A 6649-nucleotide genomic window follows, 5' to 3' on the forward strand; every position below is an offset into this window, starting at 1 on the left:
CGAATACGAGTTTTATTGATCTACCGAAATGATTATCGTATCGAAAATTTTACGTCGGGATTCGTATGGGTCAAACCGTAATCCAGATCGAAAAAGTCAAAACACGGAAAATGTCCGGAATTATCATATTAGGTTAGGAAGGAGTTTTCCGAAGAGTTTCGGGTTGTAAAAACGCAAAAACAGTTGAAGTTGGACGATTCTGGACTTTATAAAATAGTTTTATAATTACTCAGAAAATAATTAATACATCCATAAATCATTATAAACTCATATAACAGTCCAAAAATTACCGGAAAAATATCACTATTATCTATATTTTATTCTGGACACATAAAAATTAGAATACTCACAGAATATCACATATAAACATCCAAAACATCAACTCCAATTACCAGATAATTCACTAAAATTCATATAAAATCACATAAACAATTCTAAATAATAATAATATATCTGAAAATATGGGATATTACACATTATCCATGGCAAGGATGCAATAGATTCCAAACCTATATATTACATTCTCCCACATGAATTTGGAAATCTGCTGGGTGGTTTTCTTGGCCAGTGCCTTGGCCTCAACAACTATGTGAAGTAGTCTATGGCTACCACGATGAACTTCCTATGTCCCGATTGTGGCGCCCTCCAAACCCGGGTCAGAAGTTTAGGGTCCACACACGCACTGTTTACAACCTGCTTATAACAATAATGAAGATAATAATAATATATATACAGTGACCCTACTTACCAACTACCACGGATCGCAACAGGTTAAAGTATGCACACAAGCCAAACACACTAATATATTACAAGCCGTTCAAATCCCAACTATTCCAAACTCAAACTGAATATTAAACATATTACAAACTTTTACAAATTTACATTATTCCAAAAGAAGCCTACTAGTTCAGCTTTAACAGCCTTAATTTCTAGCTCTCGCACTGGACTGGGGATCCTTGCTACCAACTGGTTCCTTTTTAACTGGAAAGAGTATAAACAATATCGCACAAATGAGCTAACTAGCTCAGCAAGTCACAATGACAAAACTGAGAATAATGATCATCAAGTGAATATGGTTATGATATCAAGTGAACAATTGATTATGATTTAGAATTGGATATTATACTTTTAATTTAAAAACCAAGGTTAGGCTGCTGATCAGTCACGCACTAACCCCGAGCAAAGCACACAACATTGCTCTAACTACTGGATCCAAGGCACACATTGGCCTAACTTGACCATTATATGGTCTGACCACGAATCTGGTCCACAATTTTATAAAAATAATCCAATTCTAACATAATAACAAAATTAAACAATATTAAACAAGAATCAGAATCATTAACAACAGTGAGTGTTTAACAATGAAAGGGTTTCAACCCTTGTGTGGATCAACAAGGTACTTTCAAGGCTTGGATGTTGGGTAATGAAAGAATTGGATAACAAAGGAATCAACATTTCAGGGTTTCCAAAGTTTTGGGCTTTCAACGCATAGGATACAATGGTTGAGTATACAAGTAATTCCGTTCAGTGTTTGGGATTTTGTTTGCATGTAATTGTGGAGTAGTATCGTATGATTGAGATTCGTGTTTGGGTACACAACAATCAATGGTCTAGAAAGAATAAGGTTTATGGCTCAAGAATAATAACTGGAATCAGGGTTGGGTTTCAGTGCTTCAAAGCACTTGCAATATCAACAAGACTATCAAGTACTACAATATCTCGAGAAAGTTCAGAACACTTGCCTAGTGTTAGCTTACTACATAGCACTCGCTTCCAATCACAATCGTCTTACTCCTCAACTACCTGTTTCCCTTTCCTACGTCTTGCTTCTTCTGCTCACATATTATAAGCATCTATCAATCATCAACTCATAGGATTCTATTCAACATATACTTCTATCTACCCTTCATTTTACCCAAATCCGATTAACGGATTGAAAGTTATGCAATAATCAAGTAAATACCGAATGTATAGACCGATAGTCAATCAACAAGTCACATATAACACATAATACATCACATTATCAATGATAAATCATTTATGAAGAAGTCTCGGGTTATAAATAGGCTTTCGGGTATTTAAAATGATTTTTAAAACATTTTTCGGAAATAAAACGGGTCATTGGATCAATTTCGGGTTAAAATAACAGGGTTCGGTTGGCCAATTCTGGCTCCGAAATAATTTTAGAATAATTACCGAGCCTTGATAATAATTTAGAATAATATTTTAAAGCTCGAAACTATTTTTTGGAATTTTTAAATCATTTTTAAATAATTAAATCTAATTAAATAATTAATTAAAATCAATTAATAATTAATTAAATCAATTAATCAATTAATTTTCGAATTAATTGACCAATTAATCAATTAAAAATTAACTAAAATTAATTAACTAATTAATTCAGATTTATTTTTTGAATTAAAAATAATTTTCGGAATTAAAATACTAATTTTTTTAGAATTTTCAGAAATTAAAAATGAATTTTTATAATAAAAATAAATAGGAAATATGATTTTTAAACATTTTATAAACAGGAATCCTATTTTTGAAAACTTTGCAAACTACAGGGACTAAACTTCACCATCTTCAAAACTACAGGGACTAAACTGCAATTTTGCAGTTCCAGTCGCCGGAAAATCGGGGGTGGCCGGAGAAGACGATCCCGGCGTCCTCACCCCACCAACACCTGCAGATCAACACTACACAACACCAGGAACTTGTTCATGCAATCAAAACATTATAATCATCCATGTTCTGGCCGGAAATTGGCCAAGAACATCGCCGGTTTCCGGCGAACATCGTAAATCTTTAAAACACAACTTCCTTCGATTCAAGCATCCTCTGTTAACGAGCTATATATCAATCGATTGCAAATTTCATAAGGAACACAATTCACTATAAATCAACAGCTAATAACCCCTGAATCAAAAACCCCCAAATTTCAATTGAAAACATTCATACGGGTTATAAACCCTAATTTTGAAATTCGAAAATTAAACCCACTTTTGAGCATGTTATTGAACTCCAAATCAGACATATGACATATGAAAATCATCAGGAAAACAAGCTCTACAATATGCAATCATCAAATCATACAAACAATCATCTGAACAAAAATTCATATTTTTAATAAAATAAATTCGAAAATAAATAAATTTTCAGAAAATAAACCTTTGATTCTGCAGGTTTATGGATTACAGATTCTGATAGAGCTTTTCAAGACCTTCAAATCCAGTACTCGAGCTTTTCAAACAAAGATCAATAACACCTTCAAAAGTTGATTTGATTCTTGGAACAGTTTATGAATATATGATTTTTCTCTGTAAAATTATATATTTATCTGTCTGCAAATGATTTTGATACGAAATAAAATACGGTAAAAGGCTATTTATATTTACGGAAAATTAGTATCCCGTTGGATCTTCCGGATATAAAACGGTACGTTTATTTGTAAAAACTGATCCAAACGATATCGGTTTTCGGGATAATTATCCAAATCAGTACAATTTGTACTGCGATCTTGGTCTCAGCGCCTGGTTACGCGTACTACGAAGTGATAATTGGGATAGTTTAATAAAAAGCTCCCGTTTATCGAAAATACGGGTTTTTATTGATTTACCGAAATGAATACTGTATCGAAAATATTGCGTCGGGACCCGCGCAGAACAAACCGTACGCCGGATCGAAAAAGTCGAAACATGGAATATGCTCGGAATATTACAATTAGGTTATGAAGGAGTTCTCGGAAGAGTTTCGGGTTCCAAAAACGTAACAACGGGTGACGTCGGTTGGTTCCCGTTTTTATAAAATAGATTTTAATTACCCGAAAAAAGATTTTAGAAATTTCATATGATTCTTATAAATCCATAAATCAACATAAAAATAATTAGGAAGATATGACAATTATTTATATTTTATTTTGGACATATAAAAATTAAAATACTCAATTAATATTATTTTTGAATATCCAAGTACATATAATACTTAACAATTAACTCATAGAATAGATACTGAACACACATAATAACTATTTAATATCAAAAATAATTACACGATATATCCCGGATATTACATCCTTCCCCCTTAAAAGGATTCTGTCCTCAGAATCTCCTAAGAAAACAAATGAGGGTACTTTTCTCTCATATCACTTTCTAATTCCCAGGTTGACTCTTCAACCTTTGGGTTTCTCCATAATACTCTTACTAGCTTTACCACTTTATTTCTCAATACTTTCTCTCTCTCCTCTAGAATCTCTATCGGACTCTCTACATATGACAAATCTGCCTGAAGCTCTATTGGCTCATATTCTATTATATGCCTGGAGTCTGGATTGTATTTCTTAATCATTGATACGTGAAAGACATTGTGAATATGCTCCATGTGCGGTGGTAACGCCAACTCATAAGCTACTTTGCCAACGCGCTTTAAAATCTCAAAAGGTCCGACATATCTTGGGATTAACTTTCCTTTCTTCCCAAACCTCGTTAGTCCTTTCCACGGTGATACTTTCAATAATACCAAGCTTCCTTCTTCAAATTCCATGTCTTTCCTTGACTGGTCTGCATATTTTCTCTGATGATCTTGTGCGGCTATTAATCTTTTCTGGATAAGTTCAACAACTTCCTTTGTCTGTTGTACCAGTTCAGGTCCAAGTATCTTGCGTTCTCCTACTTCGTCCCAATATAATGGAGATCTACATTTACGTCCATAAAGGGCTTCATAGGGTGGCATCCCAATGCTGGCATGATAACTGTTGTTGTAAGCAAACTCTACCAGAGGTAAATGTTCGTCCCAACTTCCTTTGAAATCAATAGCACAAACACGTAACATGTCCTCGATTGTCTGGATCGTTCTTTCACTTTGGCCATCTGTCTGGGGGTGATAGGCCGTACTCATATTCAGTCTTGTTCCCAAACATTCTTGAAAACTCTTCCAAAATCTTGAATTAAACCTTGGATCTCGATCAGATACAATAGACACAGGAACTCCATGACGAACCACGATTTCCTTCAGGTACATATGGACTAATTTATCGAGTGAAAATCTTTCGTTTATAGGCAGAAAATGAGCTGACTTGGTAAGTCTATCCACTATAACCCAAATGGCATCATGATTAGCCCTTGTCCTTGGTAATCCAACTATGAAATCCATGGTAATATGTTCCCACTTCCACTCTGGAATCTCCAATGGCTGTAACAATCCACTTAGTCTCTGATGCCCTGCTTTAACTCTCTGACAGGTATAACATTTTCTAATCCATTCCGCAATTTCCCTCTTCATGTCTGGCCACCAATAATTCTTCTTTAAATCTCTGTACATTTTGGTACTCCCTGGATGGATGGAATATCTTGAACTATGTGCTTCTTGTAAAATTTCATTCTTTAACTCCGTCACCGGTGGAATCCAGATTCTAGATGAAAATCTCAGAATACCTTGGTCATCTTTCTGGGTGCATAACTCTTCCCCTACCAAATGATTTATATCTTGATCCATTACATCTTCCTGACATTTCTTTATTTTCTCTAATAATTCCGGTTGGAAAATCATACTATACACTTTTACTTCCTCAGACTTGCAAACTCTAATTTCCGATTCCAATTTCTGAAATTCCATATATATCTCTTCAGGTACGGACAACACATTTAACCTTTCCTTTCGACTTAACGCGTCTGCCACCACGTTCGCCTTACCGGGATGATAATTAATCGAGCAATCATAATCCTTGATCAACTCTAACCATCTCCTTTGCCTCATATTAAGTTCCTTTTGTGTGAATATGTACTTTAAGCTTTTGTGATCCGTGAAAATCTCACAATTTTCTCCATAAAAATAATGTCTCCAAATTTTTAAAGCAAACACTATGGCTGCTAGTTCCAAATCATGAGTAGGATACTTTTGTTCGTGTGGTTTCAATTGCCTTGACGCATACGCAATCACCTTTTCGTGCTGCATTAAAACACATCCTAGTCCTTTGTGAGAAGCATCGCTATAAATTATGAAATTCCCTTGATCGTCTGGAAGTGACAAAACAGGTGCCGTGATTAATCTCCGCTTCAACTCCTGAAAACTTTCTTCGCACTTGTCGTTCCATATAAACTTTTCATTCTTTCGTGTAAGCTTTGTCAATGGTGTTACAATCCTTGAGAAATTCTGAACGAATCGTCGATAATATCCTGCCAATCCCAAGAAACTTCTTACCTCAGTGGGTGTTCTCGGTCTCTCCCAATTTGTAATTGCCTCGATCTTTGCCGGGTCCACTTTGATCCCTTCATTACTGACTATGTGTCCTAAGAATTGAACTTCCTGTAGCTAAAACTCACACTTCGAGAATTTAGCATATAACTTCTTTTTCCTTAAAATCTCCAAAGTTGTCCTTAAATGTTCCGCATGATCCTCTTCTGTCTTTGAATAGATCAAAATATCGTCTATGAACACAATAATGAACTTGTCCAAGTATTCCTTGAAAATTCTGTTCATCAGGTCCATAAATGTTGTCGGGGCATTGGTTAATCCAAAAGACATTACTAGAAATTCATAATGTCCATACCTTGTTCGAAAAGCTGTCTTTGGTATATCTTCTGGCTTGATCTTCAGTTGATGATATCCCGATCTTAAATCGATCTTGGAGAAATACTTGGCTCCCTTC

The sequence above is a fragment of the Apium graveolens genome, chromosome 11 (genome assembly GCF_009905375.1).
Source record: "Apium graveolens cultivar Ventura chromosome 11, ASM990537v1, whole genome shotgun sequence".
In the NCBI taxonomy this organism is placed as follows: Eukaryota; Viridiplantae; Streptophyta; class Magnoliopsida; order Apiales; family Apiaceae; genus Apium; species Apium graveolens.